Below are 23,222 nucleotides of genomic sequence, written 5' to 3' on the forward strand. Positions count from 1 at the left end.
ATTTTAATTTGCTGAATTTATAGTTTTGTCTTTGGTTGGTATTTAATGTAAACTAAAGGATGTTTAAAATAATTGTTCCTTTCATTGTGTTAACTAGTTGACAATTTCATATGAATAACTTTAGCACATTTTTAACAACTCTTTGCAAAATATTAAGGTAGGAGGATGCATCGTTATCTAGTAAAGAATTTTAGAATAGTGTGATGTAATTCTAGATGAAATATAGAACTTTTATGTATCTATATAGTTTTGAGACTGTACATAGATCAAATTCAGAACTTTTATGCATCATTATCATTGAAGACAAAACAAGAAAGAGCAACTTATCAAAAGAAGGAACACAATTAAACAACTATTTAAAGCTAACTTTAACATAATTATTTAAAGTTAACTTTATATAATTAAACAACTATAACATAATTATTTAAAGCTAACTGTATATATAGATCAGTAAATGCATATTAATGAACTTAGGAATACCGAAAAGAGGTGAACAAATACAGCTGTCTTCAACTACAGTGAGATCACACCAAATTGAGACTTGCACAAACAACATTATCAAATCAGGACAAAAATAAAGTTAGAGTATTAGAGACTTCATTCATATTGCCTAGTTAGAGACTCCAAACGAACCTCTGGATTAGTAGCTCGAGAATCTCTATCAAAGTGCCTTCCTCTTTTTGTTCCTTTCTTCTTTTTATCTTTTTTACCCAAATCATTGGATTCATGTGCCAAAGTATGAGAACCATTTGATATTATAGATTGCTCCAAATTTATGCATTTCAGATATAGAGTTTGCCAGACAAACATTTTCCTTCTTTGAATTACAATACAAGCATAACTCAAGTAAATAACAGAATATGAAACATAATTGAAACAGAGTAAAATTGAGTTCACATTTTCAAAGAATCAACAAAGCTCCTACAACAATATGTTATTTATTGCTTCCATGTACCACATGAACCCAGCCAAACAATAAACCAATTAAACAACGAATAAAATACAACTGAACCCCACAACTTACCTTGAACCTTCTGCACCTTCTTCCTGACCTATCCTTACAACCTTCACAATGTATACGGACTATAAGAACACATGTCTGCAATTGAAAACATGTACTGATTAATACGCATGAAAGTCAATATTTTCTACAAATAATTCAATTCTCATTTCATTAAAAAAAATAGAAACTAAAAATTAAAAACATATTATTGAAGAAATCACAATGAAATCCTGAACAATGTACTTGGTGTTGATTTCTTAGCAAAGATTTGGATATACCATTTTGATTAGTCATCTCGTCAAAGAGTCTCTGAGTTATCTGAAACGATTCTTAATAAATAAATGGCAAATCTAAAATCATTTAACTGAGCTCTTACTAGTTTCTAGAACTAAAACCCTCATCAACGATCTCTAACCCTTGCAGAATCGAGGACAAATAAAACTAACCTTATTCATTGGCTTTGTAGGATCGAGGAGTTATCTTGGATAGCCATAAACCAGGGAAACAATACTGCAGAGGCAAATCAAGCATAAGAGAAGGCGCATATCAATGGTAAAGAGCAGAAAAGAGATCAATCCTAAGTCAAGTGCGAGAAATCAAACCAAATTTAGGAAAACAAGCATGTTTTTATAGGAAACTTACATCAAGATGCTGCTGCATGATCTTGGGCTTCTTCTTCAACTGCAGAGGGAGACGGCGGTTAGCCACGGCAAGGCCCACGCCGGCGGCCAGACGCCGGCCAGCCAGCGCCTGGCAGTGTCCAGCCACACGCCTGGCAGTGGCCAGCCACACGCCGGCCAAGCAGCGGCCTGGCGGCGGCCAGGTAGGGCCTGGCGCCGTCCAGGCAGCGCCTGGCGCCGGACAGGCAGCGCCGCCGGGCAGGCAGCGCCTAGCGGCGGCCAGCACGCGCCGGAGAGAGGGAGATCCGAGAGAGGGAGATTCGAGAGCAGTGGGCTTACCAATCGAAAACCTTCCACGGCCGGAGATCAAGCGGTCGTCGCATATCACGCCGCCATCGTCGGTTGGAGATGTGGCCGAAACCCTGGAAATCGCAGGTTGGAAGGGGAACGGGGGAGAAAGAAATGGGGAAGAAAACAAGAATCGGAATGGGATATAGACATAGGGTTATTAGCATCAAAATTTTTTTGTTCCCAATTTCGACCCTAATCTGGGACGAATCCTGGATTCGTCCCAAAATCTGGGACGAATCCAGGATTCATCCCAGAATTTATTTTTTTTTTAATAAAAAAGGGAAAAAATCAAAAGGAATAAATACAGACCTAGAGACATCGGAATTTAATGAAACAAGTTTCTATGCGTTCGTATCATTGTCCTGATCGTAAATCTATCAATAAAAATATTTTTTACCAAATATATATATATTTGGAATTTTTTAATCCCAATTTGACCTTATTTGGTGTTAAAAATTCAAATTACTGAAAATAATAATTAAAAATTATGGATGATGACGTATTTACGATTAGCTCAACGATACCAATGCATAGAAACTTGTTTCATCAAATTCCGAGGTCTCTAGGTCCATATTTAAGCCTTACATGTTTCATTTTAATTATTTAAAAATAATTTTAGGTTTGGGACGAATTCTGGATTCGTCCCAAATTTTGGGACGAATCCAGGAATTCGTCCCAAAATTTGGGACGAATCCAGAATTCGTCCCAAAAATTTAATCATTTTATTAAAAAATAAACAAACTTGGACGGCTTAAATACGGACCTAGAGACATCGGAATTTAATGAAACAAGTTTCTATGTGCTCGTCTCATTGTCATGATCATAAATCTATCAATAAAAATATTTTTTAACAAATATATATATATTTGGAATTTTTTAATCCCAATTTGACCTTATTTGGTGTTAAAAATTCAAATTACTGAAAATAATAATTAAAAATTATGGATGATGACGTATTTACGATTAGCTCAACGATACCAATGCATAGAAACTTGTTTCATCAAATTCCGAGGTCTCTAGGTCCATATTTAAGCCTTACATGTTTCATTTTAATTATTTAAAAATAATTTTAGGTTTGGGACGAATTCTGGATTCGTCCCAAATTTTGGGATGAATCCAGGAATTCGTCCCAAAGTTTGGGACGAATCTCTGGATTCGTCCCAAATTTTGGGACGAATCCAGAGATTCGTCCCAAAAATTTAATCATTTTTTTAAAAAATAAACAAACTTGGACGGCTTAAATACGGACCTAGAGACATCGGAATTTGATGAAACAAGTTTCTATGTGCTCGTCTCATTGTCATGATCATAAATCTATCAATAAAAATATTTTTTATCAAATATATATATATTTAGAATTTTTTAATCCCAATTTGACCTAATTTGGTGTTAAAAATTCAAATCACTGAAAATAATAATTAAAAATTATGGATGATGATGTATTTACAATCAGCTCAACGATACGGATGCATAGAAACTTGTTTCATCAAATTCCGAGGTCTCTAGGTCCTTATTTAAGTTTTCGGACACTAATTTACAAACGTTTAGTACACAACACATTTTTAGTTAGTATCAATCTATAGATGTTTTAAAAAATATCTACATAGAGATATCGGAATTTGATGAAACAAGTTTCTATGTGCTCGCCTCATTGTCATGATCATAAATCTATCAATAAAAATATTTTTTACCAAATATATATATATTTGGAATTTTTTAATCCTAATTTGACCTAATTTGGTGTTAAAAATTCAAATTACTGAAAATAATAATTAAAAATTATGGATGATGACGTATTTACGATCAGCTCAACGATACGAATGCATAGAAACTTGTTTCATCAAATTCCGAGGTCTCTAGGTCCATATTTAAGCCTTACATGTTTCATTTTAATTATTTAAAAATAATTTTAGGTTTGGGACGAATTCTGGATTCGTCCCAAATTTTGGGACGAATCCAGGAATTCGTCCCAAAGTTTGGGACGAATCTCTGGATTCGTCCCAAAATTTGGGACGAATCCAGAGATTCGTCCCAAAATTATTCATTTTTTAAATAAACAAACTTGGACGGCTTAAATACGGACCTAGAGACATCGGAATTTGATGAAACAAGTTTCTATGTGCTCGTCTCATTGTCATGATCATAAATCTATCAATAAAAATATTTTTTACCAAATATATATATATTTGGAATTTTTTAATCCCAATTTGACCTAATTTGGTGTTAAAAATTCAAATCACTGAAAATAATAATTAAAAATTATGGATGATGATGTATTTACGATCAGCTCAACGATACGGATGCATAGAAACTTGTTTCATCAAATTCCGAGGTCTCTAGGTCCTTATTTAAGTTTTCGGACACTAATTTACAAACGTTTAGTACACAACACATTTTTAGTTAGTATCAATCTATAGATGTTTTAAAAAATATCTACATAGAGATATCGGAATTTGATGAAACAAGTTTCTATGTGCTCGCCTCATTGTCATGATCATAAATCTATCAATAAAAATATTTTTTACAAAATATATATATATTTGGAAATTTTTAATCCTAATTTGACCTAATTTGGTGTTAAAAATTCAAATTACTGAAAATAATAATTAAAAATTATGGATGATGACGTATTTACGATCAGCTCAACGATACGAATGCATAGAAACTTGTTTCATCAAATTCCGAGGTCTCTAGGTCCATATTTAAGCCTTACATGTTTCATTTTAATTATTTAAAAATAATTTTAGGTTTGGGACAAATTCTGGATTCGTCCCAAATTTTGGGACGAATCCAGGAATTCGTCCCAAAATTTGGGACGAATCCAGAATTCGTCCCAAAATTTAATCATTTTTAAAATAAACTTGGACGGCTTAAATACTGACCTAGAGACATCGGAATTTAATGAAACAAGTTTCTATGTGCTCGTCTCATTGTCATGATCATAAATCTATCAATAAAAATATTTTTTAACAAATATATATATATTTGGAATTTTTTAATCCCAATTTGACCTTATTTGGTGTTAAAAATTCAAATTACTGAAAATAATAATTAAAAATTATGGATGATGACGTATTTACGATTAGCTCAACGATACCAATGCATAGAAACTTGTTTCATCAAATTCCGAGGTCTCTAGGTCCATATTTAAGCCTTACATGTTTCATTTTAATTATTTAAAAATAATTTTAGGTTTGGGACGAATTCTGGATTCGTCCCAAATTTTGGGACGAATCCAGGAATTCGTCCCAAAGTTTGGGACGAATCTCTGGATTCGTCCCAAAATTTGGGACGAATCCAGAGATTCGTCCCAAAAATTTATCGATTTTTTAAAAAATATCTACATAGAGATATCGGAATTTGATGAAACAAGTTTCTATGTGCTCGCCTCATTGTCATGATCATAAATCTATCAATAAAAATATTTTTTACCAAATATATATATATTTGGAATTTTTTAATCCCAATTTGACCTAATTTGGTGTTAAAAATTCAAATCACTGAAAATAATAATTAAAAATTATGGATGATGATGTATTTACGATCAGCTCAACGATACGGATGCATAGAAACTTGTTTCATCAAATTCCGAGGTCTCTAGGTCCTTATTTAAGTTTTCGGACACTAATTTACAAACGTTTAGTACACAACACATTTTTAGTTAGTATCAATCTATAGATGTTTTAAAAAATATCTACATAGAGATATCGGAATTTGATGAAACAAGTTTCTATGTGCTCGCCTCATTATCATGATCATAAATCTATCAATAAAAATATTTTTTACCAAATATATATATATTTGGAATTTTTTAATCCTAATTTGACCTAATTTGGTGTTAAAAATTCAAATTACTGAAAATAATAATTAAAAATTATGGATGATGACGTATTTACGATCAGCTCAACGATACGAATGCATAGAAACTTGTTTCATCAAATTCCGAGGTCTCTAGGTCCATATTTAAGCCTTACATGTTTCATTTTAATTATTTAAAAATAATTTTAGGTTTGGGACGAATTCTGGATTCGTCCCAAATTTTGGGACGAATCCAGGAATTCGTCCCAAAATTTGGGACGAATCTCAGGATTCGTCCCAAAAGTTTAATCATTTTAAAAAATAAAACAAACTTGGACGGCTTAAATACGGACCTAGAGACATCGGAATTTAATGAAACAAGTTTCTATGTGCTCGTCTCATTGTCATGATCATAAATCTATCAATAAAAATATTTTTAACAAATATATATATATTTGGAATTTTTAATCCCAATTTGACCTTATTTGGTGTTAAAATTCAAATTACTGAAAATAATAATTAAAAATTATGGATGATGACGATTTACGATTAGCTCAACGATACCAATGCATAGAAACTTGTTTCATCAAATTCGAGGTCTCTAGGTCCATATTTAAGCCTTACATGTTTCATTTTAATTATTTAAAAATAATTTTAGGTTTGGGACGAATTCTGAATTCGTCCCAAATTTTGGGACGAATCCATGAATTCGTCCCAAAGTTTGGGATGAATCTCTGGATTCGTCCCAAAATTTGGGACGAATCCAGAGATTCGTCCCAAAAATTTAATCATTTTTTTAAAAATAAACACATAAAGATTATGGACCTAGAGACATCGGAATTTGATGAAACAAGTTTCTATGTACTCGTCTCATTGTCATAATCATAAATCTATCAATAAAAATATTTTTTACCAAATATATATATATATTTGGAATTTTTTTAATCCCAATTTGGTGTTAAAAATTCAAATTACTGAAAATAATAATTAAAAATTATGGATGATGACGTATTTACGATCAGCTCAATGATACGAATGCATAGAAACTTGTTTCATCAAATTCCGAGGTCTCTAGGTCCATATTTAAGCCTTACATGTTTCATTTTAATTATTTAAAAATAATTTTAGGTTTGGGACGAATTCTGAAAATTTGGGAAGAATCCAGAATTGGTCCCAAAATTTGGGACGAATCCAGAATTCGTCCCAAAAATTTAATCATTTTATTAAAAAATAAACAAACTTGGACGGCTTAAATACGGACCTAGAGACATCGGAATTTGATGAAACAAGTTTCTATGTGCTCGTCTCATTGTCATGATCATAAATCTATCAATAAAAATATTTTTTACCAAATATATATATATTTGGAATTTTTTTAATCCCAATTTGGTGTTAAAAATTCAAATTACTGAAAATAATAATTAAAAATTATGGATGATGACGTATTTACGATCAGCTCAACGATACGAATGCATAGAAACTTGTTTCATCAAATTCCGAGGTCTCTAGGTCCATATTTAAGCCTTACATGTTTCATTTTAATTATTTAAAAATAATTTTAGGTTTGGGACGAATTCTGGATTCGTCCCAAATTTTGGGAAGAATCCAGGAATTCGTCCCATAGTTAAATAATAAGATCCCGTAAAATTTCAATAATATATATGCAAATAATACGGACCTAGAGACATCGGAATTTGATGAAACAAGTTTTTATGTGCTCGTCTCATTGTCATGATCATAAATATATCAATAAAAATATTTTTTAACAAATATATATATATTTGGAATTTTTTAATCCCAATTTGACCTTATTTGGTGTTAAAAATTCAAATCACTGAAAATAATAATTAAAAATTATGGATGATGACGTATTTACGATTAGCTCAATGATACCAATGCATAGAAACTTGTTTCATCAAATTCCGAGGTCTCTAGGTCCATATTTAAGCCTTACATGTTTCATTTTAATTATTTAAAAATAATTTTAGGTTTGGGACGAATTCTGGATTCGTCCCAAATTTTGGGACAAATCCTAGATTCGTCCCAGAATTTGGGATGAATCTTCGATTCGTTCCTAAATTTGGGACGAATCCAATATTTATCCCTAAATTTGGGACAACTTATTTTTTCGTTCCAGATTTGGGGACGAATTTAGCAACGAATTATTTTTATGTTGCAAACTTGAAACGAAATTTTTTTGTTGCAAGTTTTGTTGGTTATTTGGGTCAAAATTTATTTTCGACCCTAAATTTGTTCCAATTTTGGGACGAATTTTTTTCGTTCCAAATGTTTGTCCCCAAAGTTGTATTTTTTTGTAGTGTGATCAACCAAGTTGGTTAGGTCATGCTGTGTTTGATCCCTGTGTCTGAGTGTGCAGGAGCTTAGGAACACAGGAAGTCGAGCAGAAGACGCAGCTAGCGAGAAGGACGACACGGGAAGGGAGCCGACGGGCTCGGTGCGTCCGAAGGACGAGAGAGCTGCGGAAGAGTACTCCGGTGGGCGTGAAGAGCGTGCGCGGCGTTCGAGGGACGTTAAGCCGGGATGAAAGGCTGCTCGAGGAGAAGGTCGGGAATTGGGTTCAGGTGAGCCCTATTCCGGTTGGCCGCAATCACCCAAAAGAACGGAGCGTCGGAAGTTGGAAAAACCAAGCTGGAAACTGTGCTGCCAGCTTGGAGGCGCCTCCAGCAGGCTTGGAGGCGCCTTCAGCAGGTCAAATTTGACCGTTTATGCTGCGGATAAAGTTTTATTCGCTGACCGAGCTGGAGGCGCCTTGAACCTTGTTGGAGTTGCCTTGGACCCTCGGGATAGACTTTCCAGGAGCTATATAAAGGCCCCTGGAGCAAGGAATTCAACAACAACTCAAGCAATCAATCTGTAAGCAATTCCTAAGCAACTAGTGAGATTCAAAAGTGTAAAAGGCTTCTCCGCCTTCAGAGAAAGAGATTTTTCTTACTGCGCTCTTTTCTACTGTCCTGGATTAACAACCTCCTTGGTTGTAACCATGTTAAATCCCTGAGTCTTTTCTGTTCCTATTTCTTCTTATGTTTCATTAATTTAGTTGTTGTTATTTTTATTGCTGATTTAATTCTGAGTTGAAATCCGAGGAGGGTAGTTCTTGTTTTCTTGTTTTCAGCAATTCACTTCCCTCTTGCCGGTCTCCGCTGCACCAACAGCTACTACACTGTTGTAGCAGCTACATGGACAGGTAGCTGCTACACCATTGTAGCAGCTATCCTATTGATATATGTTACATGTAGTAGCAGTTACATGAACAGATAGCTACTACACATTGTATTATGTGACTCACCATTTAATTCTGTCAAACACATACAACATATCATAATGAAAAAATATGCTGTAATATTGTTAGCTTTCAACCATAATATGAAACATTACAATGTTAGTTAGGGTATAGTAGCTGCTACAGCACAACTATTGATCACGTTGTTGCTTTTACGGTAATGTAGTTGCTAAATGTGGCAACACGTAGGGTTTGACCACTTTGTAGCATTCATTCGGGTTTAACTACATTGTAGCAGCTCTTTTCAAGTAGCTGCTACAACGTTAGCACGATTTTTTTTAAAACCCTATTCCCTGAAACTATATCTTAAAAGATATTTCCTAAACATAGAAAACACCATTGTATCACCTACAAGATTAATCAAAATCCTAACAATTCAAAACCCTAAACAAGACTAGGAGAATCATAACACTAAACTTGTAACGAAAATACTTACGATGGAAACGAAGCTTCGGAGGAGAAAATGCGTCCTCACTGTGAGGTTGATAGACAACGACGCCATCGACTATCAACCTATTTCGAATGAGAATCTTTCAAAATATTTGTCACATACTAACACACCACGTTTAGGTTTTTGGGAGTTATAACTTTGGCAAGTAGCTGCTACAGCATGTAGCAGCTACGTGTACAAGTGGCTCAACACGTTATAGCAGCTACATGTACAAGTAGTTGATACACGTAGTAGTAGATATGTTTCCAAGTGGCTGCAATACATTGTAGCAGCTACCTGAACAAATAGCTGATACACGTGGTAGCAGATATGTTTCCAAGTGGCTGCTACGTCGAAGTGGCTGCTACAACGCGTATCATCGACGTGTCCAAGTGGCTACTACACATTGTACCATCTACGTGTCCATGTAGCTGCCACAACGTGTGGCAGCTACATGGACAGGTAGCTACTACACGTTGTGGTAACTACATGGACAGGTAGCTGCCACATGCAGGTAGCTGCTACACATTATAGTAGTTACATGGGCAGGTAGCTGCTACACGTTGTAGTCGCTACCCTTTTGATAACTGTTACTCGTAGTAGCAGCTACATGGATAGGCAGCTACTACAATATGTAGCAGCTACCTTTATGAAATGTTTGCGATGGCAGATGTTTGGCAAATTCCCTGCATATTATCGAATCAAAAAATGGTTTAAATCGAAAATTTTGTACAGAGCTGAAAAAGAGTTTCCACTTATGATCGAAGATGAAGAGGGGGACTAAGCGTAGCAGCATCGGCCAATATTTGCGGTGGCAGTTCGGGGAGGCTCAGGCCAGCTCAATAACGATGGTGAGCCTGCAATTTATGTTACTAAAAACCCGGTAAGAAAATGTTGATCGGATGTGGTATCCGTTGTAGCAGCTGGAGACTAACTGTTGATGGAAAGACTTATGATGAAAGATTGAGGGGGGTCCCAACCGTCGGCGACACATAAGTTGTGCTGGGCGTCCGATTCTTCCTTTGTTTTGCTTGCCGGCAGGAGGGAGGCGTGACAGAACACGGCAGTGAAGGAAGGAGCGAGAGAGAGATATATATTATTGCATGGCCTTTGCAACCGACTTCGATGCCCTCATTGTTATTGAGCTTTAAAAGTTTACATCTGACATTGATTTTAGTTTGTCTACTCTGTCTCTTGCTTTTAAAAATACTCGCACAAGAAAATATCTATTTATCTGTCAGATCTGATGTCTCAGTATTCTGAAAAGTCAAAAAACTGAAGAGGGGGTTTTGTGATATGTGATGCAGGAAGAAGGGAATTATATTTGTTGCCATTGACCACTTTCAGCTACTTTTAAATCTTCCTTTTGACATTGTTCTCCACAGGGTCAGGTGTTTCCCATGGATAATGACTGAAGTTGTTTTAAATTTTGGTATGCAATGACTTCTTCTATGTTAGAGATTGAAATTATTGAATGTTTTTTTATTGTTATTTATTCATCTTATTAGCAATTTTCTAAAATATGTTAACAAATTAGTGGTCCCAACACTTGTGCTTTGATTTTCCACCTGCTGGAACTGATAATCTTTTGTTTTTTAATATTTGTGCAGTTGACTGGAAAAGAGTGGCAACAAATTCTAGAGGTTAGTGATCACCTTCTGAAATACTAGAACTTCTCTTTAATCACTTATCAGTACACTATCACCTGATCAATTCATTTACTCCAAAGGTTCATACCTTCTTCATCATGCTAGAACTCAATCTATTCATCAAAAATTGAAGTGTTACTCGATGGTTAACCTACAGGGTTCCCCTTCTACTGGTTTTACTTACAGAACTTTTCTATCCATCTGATTAATAAAAGTGAAGTTTAATACTCGTAGCCATGCTTTTCAGTAGGGTTCTAGTGTTGGTATGCCATGATTCAAATTTCTGTTGTCTAACTTGTACATTTTTCTTTTGCAGAGTCTCAGTCCCTTTCTCCAACTATATTGGCCTGAACCCTTTTACAGCAAGTAAATTACTTGAATATTTTTTATTTGCAACTAATAATTAAATTTGATCTAATGTTTCAATTTTAGTTGTTGAAGTTGTCATAATTTGTGTTCCACTCTCTTGATGATTGTATTATGATCTTCTCTATAAGAGAATAATTTGCAAAAATTCATCTTCTGAATTCGCTATGTCAGAGGTATATTATTATTATTTGTCTCTTAATTCTTTGAAGGATTACTTGGAAAAACATCAAGAAATTACTGTACTTGATCCACTAGCTGCCATAAAACATTTGCATAATCGCCAATCAATGCTCCAGGATGTAGCTGATCTGAATATGTCAGACTGCTATGGTAATTTTTGTTATGCATCATCCTGAAAATTGGTTCAGTACATTTCTGTTTGCAAAATCATTGACTATTATTCACCATAAAGCATTCACATGATGAAAACAATCTTATCTGACTTGTATTTTATGCTTTCCAACCGTGAAAGCTCACAATGATACACTATAATGGGACCTGTTTGATTAATAATTGCAGGCAAAGTTGGTGTTCCTAGACAACTGGTTTGTCACAAAAGACCCTTCATCAATTCCAGATGCTGTTAGCAAGGCTGAGCTAAGTTTACCATTAGGTAAACCCTCTGACAACTGTTTCACTATCTTAGCAATGATTCTTTATGCACACAAATTATTGCAACCGATTTTGGAAGCAATGGGATCTCTAGATGTGCAATAGCAAATTTACTCTATGCCATCTAATGATATAGTGTTATAACAAGGATGACTTAATAATAATGTGCACATCCATTTAGTGAAATTTGTTTTCATATCAGTTGTCGGCAATCTAGCTCTTCATACTACATAGGTACAAACCAAAATACTTAGGTACTAATTCCTACCATGAATGAGCCCCAGTAGAAAATATATTTAGGACACCCGCAACCTATTCCCATTATAATATTTACCATTTCATCAAAATGCATGGGGTCTATTGTCAAATACTCATTATAACAACATATCTCTTTCACTCACATTCCTTTTAACATTAATACTTATTGTTTATGGATCCCACAATCCATTTAATCATATTAAAATTATAACATATTAAGTAAATACATTTTAAAATATTTAAAAGTTTAATTTAAATAGCGGTTAAAAAGCTAATCGTTTTATTCCATTTATAATTTTAAAATTTTTAATTTTTTAATAAATAAAATTAAAAAAAAAATACACACATGAGAAGTGGGCCAGCCACCCCATGTTTGCTTGAACATGTTCAAGTGAAGGGGTATTATAACACTTCTTCACAATAGTGTTAATACCAAGGGGGTATTATAACACTCCGTTAATGCAACACATTATGAATGCTCTTAGGAGAAGGCTTCCGAGGTACTATTTCCCATTGTTTCCTTGGGTAGAAAAGATGGGACTGAAGCAATGTGTTGGGGAATTGTAAGGGCACCTATTGTCGTGAAACTTCTCCATGAGCTCTTTCGTTGTCATATCCACGTCACGTCAAAAATAAAAAATCTCATACATCTCTCCATTATAAAAAAAAACCTCCCAACAACATCTTTATATGTCCCACATTTTCTCATAAATTATTATTTTTTAATATTTTATTGTTTTAAAAAACAAAACTTAAAATATTAATTAATTTTAAAAAAAAAATAGAAAAGAAGCGGCTTTAGGGGTGTCAATTCGGATGGGTCAGGTCGGATTGGGTCGGATTGAGTTTTTTTTTTTTTAACCCAACCCAAACCCGACCCGAACCCGAGTTCAACCCAAAACACCTAAACCCGAACCCGACCAACCCGATCAACCCGATCAACCTGACCCATATAACCTGAAAATCTGATTCAAAACGACTTTTTTGAGCTATTTTCCCTATAATTCTTCACTTTTATCTCAATACTCCATCATTATCATACAAACATGATATTAATATACATAAAAACATCTAAATTTTTAAAATAAAATTTGATTTAACTCCAAAAAAATTCACAAAACCCTATATTTAAGTCAACCCGGGTCAACCCGAGTCAACCCGACCCGACCCAACCCGAAAATTTTTAACTCTCCAACCCTCCAACCCGAACCCGACCCAAACACGAAAATGTCCAACCTGAACTTGATTTTTTTCAAATCGATTCGGATTGGATCATCGAATCGGGTTCATTTTTGACACTCCTAAACAGCTTCCTAAACAAGGAGTCACTTCTTGTCAGCAATGAGGGAACTCTCTCTTATATTGGAGCCACATTGCTCTAACCACCTCCAACACATTTATTGGGAAATGTAACTACTCGATCAAACCAATCAAACTCCTAAATTACAAACTACTCATTAAACTCTAAAATAGTACAATTACAGACATAAATTCCGCTATGTGGCATTGTGATCCTTGTGTATGACTTCACCCTCAGGGTATGTCATAGTATGTTGAATTGCTTCTGTCATGCTGCGTGATGGATAAATCAACAAATTCCATGCCAACGTAGTGTTGTCCTGATCATTAGCACGTTATGTCTGAAGGTAAAAGGTTATGACCTCATAATGATGTAGCTCTTTTAGTACAACTAGTCTCCGTCCATGCAAATTTGACTTGGCAACAATTTAACCTTTTGTTGACAGAGTAGTGAATTAGGTACATGTGTGCAGCTAACTCGCATCCCTACTTTTTAACCTGAGCATGGTTGTGTGCTCTTCATGTTGTTATTTTTGTTTCTTTTTGCAGTTGTCAAACCTTTAGTAGCTGATGGAAGTGCAAAATCACATGAACTCTCACTTGCTTTGATGAAGTTTTCTTATCAAAACTTGACTACTATTCTGTAGAACTTCCTCCAAGGCCTTTGCCTGAGAACCTAGCTAGGGAGCTGCGTCATCGGCTGGGGAGATGATTTGCTGTGTGTAAGCACTATCCAATTAATTTGTTGGTTTGTTGAAGTTTTAATCTTGCTTAGAATTGCCTGTAGGGTCTTCGATTATTCAACATAGATATAATCAGAGAGCACGGAACAAAAGACCGGTTTTATGTCATTGATATCAATTATGTTCCTGGTAAATGCAGCCTACTCGTTCAGTTTCGTTGGTCGGAGCTCATTAAATTTGAGTTTTATTCGTATTCTTTTGTTTGTCATTGGTTAGTTTGACCTTTCCCTTTATTGAACAAGCAATATCTGTCAGACAGAACATGACTTGCAGTTAGCTTTTGTCGACATGAAAAAGGCTAAAACACATCTGCGTCATTATTTAGTGGATGGTCAAATGTTCATGTCATTCCCAAACGGTGTGTCGTCCTGACGACGGTGTCGCAAAACACCAAACACTTTGCGGGGTCTCTAAAGCCCTTTCGTCACATGTCGCTGGCTCGGCTGGTTCTGTTTAAAATGATTTTTGAGAATTCTTTTAGTAAAAACCCAAATTGCTTTCCATTTCTTTGTCGAAAATCATTTTTACAACTAACTATATAGTTGGAAATTTTCATCTCCAAGTGCTCATAATTCATCCTTATGCTCCCATACAGAATTGATGAGCGTGTAGCATTCCATTAGCCATGAACAATCACTAGAAATCATCCATCATTATCAGTCTTCCAACAATAAAGTGACTGCTAGTAAACAAAATATTCACTTCCCAAATCAAAACTCGGTAACCAAATCCTGCAGAAACCCAACTCCCAATTGTTATATCTTTGTTTACCTCATCATCTCATACACATTCTCTTCCCCCACACTTAATCTTTGACTGTCCCGGCAAAATAACTCATCAAGTCAATCACCAAAATTTTCAAGGAGAAGATGACACAAAAAGTAATATATGAATTCAGAATATTTTGTGGAACATAGAATATACTGTTTATCATCGTAATGCATGCCAATGTTACTATGGTTTCAAAGAGGAGCAAAGCAAATTCTAAGTTAAAGATGCATAAGTATCATCACTCTTAAACAAAATCAATACTAGGCTTGAAGTAGTACTAGGGATTTTTTTCTAATTCATACTCAACGAGGTGGTTGTTGACGTCGTCGACGGGGTCGGCGGGGGGATTGTTGACGCCGTCGACGGCGAGGCGGACGGTGTTGCCGATGAGAACCGACGAGGCGTAGTAGGCCGCGTCGGCAGATGGGTCGCCGATGGGGTCGTCAGCTGCCGCCGCAGCGTCGGCTGCGTGGGCCGCGACGGAAGCTGCATAGGCCGCGCCGGAAGCTGCAACGGCCGCGGAGGCAATTCGGGGGCCGACGGGGAGGTCAGATAGGCAGGCAGCCGCGGCGGCTGCGCAGGCCGTGGCGGCGTTTGAGAAGTTTATGGAGGCGGATGTGTAGGCCTCGGCGGCGCGGCGGCGGCGGTAATCCATGTTGGTGGACTAGGGTTGGAAGGAACGGGTTTAAATAGATAAGTGGCATAGGGTTTAGAAAGGAATGGAATAATAGAAATTTAAATTGTTTGGTTAATGAGTTTGGGGGTAATAATTTTGGAATGATGAATTCATTCTCATTACTTTCGCGCCTTAATTAAATTAAAGTCATAAATTAAATTAATAAAGTTAATTAAATCCAAATTCTTAAATTAAATTAACAATATATTATTTTTAAAAGACTTTTAAAAATCCTTTTAGAAATTATTTTTAAAACATTTTAATAATTCTTTTAAAATTCTTTTAAAAATAATTTTAATTTGAAAAAACTTTAAAAAAATATTTTAAAACCCTTTTAAAAATTCTTTTTAAAATCTTTCAAAATTATTTTTAAAACCTTTAAAAAATCCTTTTAGAAAATTATTTTAAACCTCCTTTAAAATTTTTTAAAACACTTAAGAAAATACTCAACTAAATACAATAATATGTTTCGAGTTATTAGGAATAGTAAATGGAAAAATAATTACAAAATACTATAAAAGCAATTTTGGTGAGAAAATCTATAAAAAATTTATTTGAATATTATTATTTGTTTTAACGGTAAATTTGATATTTACATTTGTATTCTCAAACCTCTGGTAAATCAAACAATAATATCTTAGTTTATAAATTAAACAACAATATTGGAATGATTAAACTCAAGCTCATTCTCATTCTAGTCTACTATCAAATTCATTCTTATTCTTATTGTTGCACTCAAATCAAATGTCACTTTAATTTCATTTCTTGAATATGGTATCGTTAGATATTGAAGTAAAAAAACAACATAAAAATAATAGAGAAAATCAAAATCAAATATGATGTAGCAAAATTATGCGGCTCCCGTGTGTTCCGCGAGATTAAAGTTTGTATTGAGCTAATGACTCCAAAATAGTCAACTTAGTATAAACGAGACTTAAGTTTGACTTGACTCTTTGATTCAATCTTGGGTCTCAACAACGTCTTCCAGTCTTAGCTCCTGACCTTGACACAAATCGTAGTCTCTCTCAGTTTCAGCTCCTGACCTCGGCACAGGTATCTACCCTGGTTCGATTTTAGGTTTCAATAGCCTCTCTCAATCTCCACTCTTGATCCCAACGCAACCATTCGCCCTAGTTTAGTCTTAGGTCTCAATGACCTCTCCTTGTCTTAAGACCATGTTTTAGGTGTTGGAAATTTTGTGGCCAGCTAAAAGGGGAGTTGAATAAACGTTGCCCCAATTGATCGCTTCTTTCTACAATGTTAGTGCACAAGCGGAAATACAAATAAAGCAAGTAGAAAGTTAAACTAAAGACAAGAAAACAAACCAAACTCGACACGCTCGTTTACTTGGTTTTGAGATAACTTGTTCCTACTCCACGGTTATCCATAAGGTGGGTGATCCCTATTCGTCAGTGGATTACTCTCCGAAATTTCCGACTAGCATAATGCTCCTTATCGGTGGAGAAACCTCGCCACAACTCGACCAAGAACACAAGGATTGCAACGTAGGCTTGGAGACTCTAATTAGATTTTAATCAAGTCCAATTTCGTCAACCAAAACCAGCCACCCCAAGATCCATTATATAGAGCTTGGAAAACAGCCAAGTTGAAACTACCGTTACCAGTCGACTGGTCCTTTGTGAAATTTAACTGTTACAACTCCAATGGCTCGATACCAGTCAACTGGTACTAGGACCAGTCAACTGCTCCACTTCGGCTGAGAGAACAAAGGTATTCTGTTCTCTCCAACTCGATTGCCAGTTGACTGGTACATACACCAGTCGACTGGTATAACCCTAAACCTAGGGCTTCCCTTCCCGAGTAAATGTCTCTCGGCACTCGGACCCTCACGACCCACTTGACTCTTTTTCGTAGTTTTGACCTCTTGTCTTCAAGCCTACTCCCTTTGGCTCTTGTCTCTCGGATGCATTCAAGCCCGTGGCTCGTCCCCAATGTCATCCTTCGCATATGTCTCGAAGTTGCTTCCCTAGGCCCTTGTGCTTGCTGCCTTGTCCATGATCCCTTGGATGCTCCATCCTTCACCGGACTCGAAGCCATCAAGCTGAGTCATATGTGCATCCTACAAACCTGCACACTCATATACACATATCAAATACAAGGGTGAACATAACTTAAATCCTTTGTCTAAACACCAAAATACCAAAACATATGGTCACACGGACCATTGGGATTGCTCCAACAATCTCCCCCCTTTTGATGTTTGACAATACGTTTAAGTTAGGAAAAACATAATAGCAAATAACAATGCAAATAACAAATTGACTTATGTTGCCAAGGATACACACTTGGACTTACACCGCTGAATGGACTTACGTTGTCAAGGTTACACACTTAGACTTATACCACCGAATAAATTTACGTTACCAAGGCTACACACTTGGACTTACACCACTGAATGGACTTACATTGTCAAGGCTACACATTTGGACTTACACTGCCAAATCAATATGCAACATGCATTGAAACATATCACAAGGCTCCCCCTACACCTAAGCTCTACATTGAGCTAAGAATTTTGCCACAGGAATACTTAAGAACCTATCACAAGGCTCCCCTTACACAAAGGTACTTAGTGTGCGTTTGGTTTAAGTTATCATGTATTACCTTGGTTATGTGATTACCAGGGTAATTACATAACCAACTAACCAAGGTTATAGCGAATAAAATATAACCAAATATTGTTTGGTTCAACGTAGGTAATGAAACAAAAATTTATTTGTTTGAAAGTTTTAATGAATAATTTAATTTAATATTTTACTGTATTACCCCCAGTTACCAAATCAACCCTACATATTATTATTATTATTATTATTATTATTAACTTTATGTTTTCTTTTATTTTTTTATATATTTTTTTAGTTTTTCTTTTTCATGTTTTTCTTTTTTTTACGTTTCTTTTTTTCCCATTTTTTATAATTTTTTATTCTTTTTACGTTTTTTTTTTTGTATTTTTTACTTTTTTGTGTGTGTTTTTTAATGTTTTTACATTTTTATGTGTTTTTTTTATTTTTTACGTTATTTTTATTTTTATGTTTTTTTTTATTTTTTTACTTTTTTTTTACATCTTCTTTATTTTTTTTTTCATTTTTTACGCTTTTTTATTATTTTCTTTATTTCCTTTATTTTTTTAACATTTTTTATTTTTTTATTCCTTTTTTCTTTTTAATTTTTTTTAATGTTTTTCTTTTTTTCACGTTTTTCTCTTATCATAGAGTATTTTTAGTAAAAAAAAAATCATTAACCCCATAATCAAGAAAAAAACCTCAGTTTTTCGAGGTTTTATAATTTTGGGTTGCATGTCTTTTTTGCTGACGTGTCGGGCATGAAATATTATTCAAAAATCATGGATTACCTAAATCAAATAGGGTTTTCGTTGATAACTTTAGATGGATAACCAAGGTTATCAAGGATAACCCCCAACCAAACGTCCCCTTAAGGTTTTCCCAATTAAACCTTACTTTCTCCCCCTTTGTCTAACATTAAAAAACTTCCAATAATATCCCAATTGTCAAAAATTTGATCATCAAATTGATCATAAACTCATGTATTTATCCCCCATAGATTTCATACACTTATATGAGTTGTCCCGGTCAAAATCAGTGCTAAAAAATAGTTTCAGATTGATATCAGTCAACTGCCTCCAATATTAGTCAACTGGCCCTATCAAATTCAACTCACAACGGGAATCTGTGTTCGAAAACTACTGTTACCAATCGACTAGTAACTGCACTAATCGACTGGTACCCAATATCCAACCTAAACTGCATTTCTGAAATTTTGTGGAGAGGTCTGTTTTACCTGTATCTACTTGGAAAAAATATATTTAAAAATATACATATCTCGGATCCCAAGATTAACACAAAATCTAAAACTATCTAAATGGTTCAATTGAACTTTGACCTAAAGTCTTAGTTTTGGCTTCCTCTTGATGTATTTGCTCATACCAACCGATAATGCATTCCTAGCATCAGTTTATATGACATCTATACATCCAAACCAATTATCATTAGGGATGTAATCGAGCCGAGCCGAGCCGAACTCTTGGATGTTTGAGTTTGGCTCGTTTATAATCGAGCCGAGCTCGAGCTTTATTTAACGAATATATTCATGGTTCACGAGCTTATTCGAGCTTTTATCGAGCCTAAACGAGCTTAATAAATATAAATTATAAATTTAAATATTCATTAAAAACTAAATTATAAATTTTAAATTTTTTTTAATATTCTTGTTAAAATTTATAATTTTATTCTAATAAATAAATTTAATATATTTGTCTATGATTTTCATAAGTAGAGTGTAAAATCTGTAAATTCAATATCAAAACTATTATTATTTTTTATTTAAAAGTTGATTTATGAGCTTAACGAACATGTTCACGAGCTAACGAGCCGAATATTGTGAAGCTTGAGCTTGATTTGTTTATCTTAACGAGCCTCATTAAATGAGCTCAAACGAGTTTTTATCGAATCGAGCTTCGAATAGCTCACGAGCGGCTTGGTTCATTTACACCCCTAATTATCATGCAATATGACTCCAATGTCATATTTCTAAGCATAAAACATAATCCAATTGTGTCAAATCCCTAGGTTTGAGACTCAAATTCGTCTCCAAAATCCCTTGGTACATTCCATGGCTCTTCTAGACTCTCAAGTAATACCCACTTGAGGTCCATTAGCCATGAGTCCCAAATTGACTCTTTGAGCTCCCCCTAAAGCTCTTAACCTTAGCCACCTCCCTAGGTGACTCAACCACAAATACTAGGTCATATCGGTGCACCTCCGGTGACACTTGGCCTATAAACTTTACCTTCTTAACCTTAGACACCTTGTCCTTGGTTAATCTCTTCTAACCATTAAATGGCTTTTCCTTGCCATTTCTTATTTTCTCCTTGCTATAGTCATATACAACCCTAGTATAAGATTTTCCCTTAGTCTCGGAGATACTAGATCGATATCGCAAACTCGATCTATTATTGTTGGGTCTTTGACTACCCGCCACCATACTTAACCCTCTAGATCCAATATTGAATCTATCTAGGGTTTTCTCCAAACGATCAAGCCTTGTCTTCAAACCTTGATTTTCCTTTTCTAGGTTCCTAAACCTAAAGTCAACTTGTCCACATTGGACATTCCTACACTTACCCTTCCTAGACATGTGTCTCCCCTTCTTGGGATTAATGCCTTGGTTCTCTATTACCTTATTCTCCTTAGGTAATGAGAATCTTACATGTCTAGGTTTATCATGCATAGGTCTCCTAGGGTTATTTCTAACATTTACCCTACTCCTATCATAATATCTAAAACCAAAATTTCACATGGGTAAATAATGATAGTTATTATTTTTCCTAGCATGCATGGAAAAGTAAGAATTTAAATTTGAATTACAATTCAAACAAGGGTATATCTCCCTTATCCTTGAAGCTCTCCCTCGACTTGAGCTTTTGTTCTTCTCTCATTTCCTTAGATGTGCAAGATTCTTGATCTCCCTATTCTTAGGGCATTTGGTATAATAGTGTCCCTTCTCCCCACACGTGAAACATACTATGTGCATCCTCCTTCTTTGAGGTTCTTCATTCCTACAACCTTGTTAGTGTTTAAATTAACTTGAATGAGTTTAAGAGTTACCTTCTTCTTACCCAACGGGCACCTACTCTTGTAGTGTCCATTCTCATTACACCCGAAGCAAATGATGTGGTTCTTTGATTTGACTTCAGTGGAGGTGCTAGCTAAGTTGACTTTCAAGACTTCCTCTTCATCCGTCTTGGCTTCTTCTTCAACCTTTGAGGATATTTCCTCATCCACCTTCTTCTCGAAAGTTGAACACATGTCACATCCTGGATGCTCCTCCTCTACTTCTTGAGCCACTCATCATTTTCTTCGGATTTTCTTTCTTCTTGTGTAGGCATGAGTTTTTCTCCTTGAATCATCTTTACCTTGCTCCACAAATCGTGGGCGTTCTCGTATTCACCTACACGACTCATCACATCATTAGGCAAAAGTTCAATCAATATTGATATTACCTTATTATTAGTCTTTGATAGTGATCGTTGCTCCTCGGTCCAATGATATGGTCGAAATCTCCTTCCTTTCTTGTCTCTTGGGACTTCGAATGGTTCCTCGACGACCATCATTGTGTCCCAATCCGTCTCAAAGAAGTTTTTCATTCTCACCTTCTAAAAGGTGATGTCCCATAAGCTTCCTCATTCATACTTCGACAGATCAATTAAGCTGATCATCTTCTTAGCTTCCTCGGTGGTTAGTCTGACGGAGAACAACTTCGCTCTGATACCACTTGTTGGGGATCTTATAACCGGTTAGAAGGGGAGTTGAATAGACGTTGCCCCCAATTGATAGCTTCTTTCTACAATGTTAGTGTACAAGCGGAAATACAAACAAAGCAAGTAGAAAGTTAAACTAAAGACAAGAAAGTAAATCAAACTCTCGTTTACGTGGTTCAGAGATAACTTGTTCCTACTCTACAGCTGTCCGTAAGGTGGACGATCTCTATCCTGTAGGATCGAAAAGAATTTAGATATCTCCACAATAGCATGATATTGTCCACTTTGGGCCTAAGCCCTCATGAATTTGTTCTTGGGCTCTACCCAAAAGGTCTCATGCCAATGGAGATATCTTTCTCTTTATAAACCCATGATCTTTCCCATTTGTTTTCAATGTGGAACTATATTTACAATTTTGCAACCCCAATAATCCCCCCCTCAAACAAAGGACCACAGGCTTCCCATGTTCGATCCTCAACCCACCAGGTGTTCCTGCCCCTCAGTCCACCCGACCTACTAGGACTTCCTTGCCTAGTCGCAACTAGGACTTCCTGCCTGATGTCTGGTCCTCTTGATCCGAATATAGGAGCATCCACTTTCTTTGTTCGATGTGAATATTATACCCACATGGCTCAATCAGACCGTAGCTCGTGTGCACAGTCGGTGATTAAACCTTCTGACAGTCCAGGCTCTGATACCAATTGTAGGATCGAAAAGAATTTAGATATCTCAACAATAGCATAATATTGTCTACTTTGGACCTAAGCCCTCATGATTTTGCTCTTGGCCTCTACCCAAAAGGCCTCATGCCAATGGAGATATCTTTCTCTTTATAAACCCATGATCTTTCCCATGTGTTTTCAATGTGGGACTATATTTACAACCTTGCAACCCCAACATATCCATCGGTGGATTACTCCCCGGAACTTTCGGCTAGCGCAATCCTCCTTGTCGGTGGAGAAACCTCAACGTAGGCTTGGAGATTCTAATTATACTTTAACCAAGTCCAATTTCATCAACCAAAGTTAGCATCCTAAGGTCCAT

At 35.5% G+C, this 23,222-nt stretch overlaps 1 pseudogene; it reads left to right on the forward strand.

Annotated features, from left to right (window-relative positions):
- The first annotated feature begins 1,651 nt into the window (after window positions 1-1,651).
- On the forward strand, window positions 1,652-14,402 carry LOC121978632 (annotated as a pseudogene).
- The last annotated feature ends 8,820 nt before the right edge of the window (window positions 14,403-23,222 follow it).

The sequence above is a fragment of the Zingiber officinale genome, chromosome 4B (genome assembly GCF_018446385.1).
Source record: "Zingiber officinale cultivar Zhangliang chromosome 4B, Zo_v1.1, whole genome shotgun sequence".
In the NCBI taxonomy this organism is placed as follows: Eukaryota; Viridiplantae; Streptophyta; class Magnoliopsida; order Zingiberales; family Zingiberaceae; genus Zingiber; species Zingiber officinale.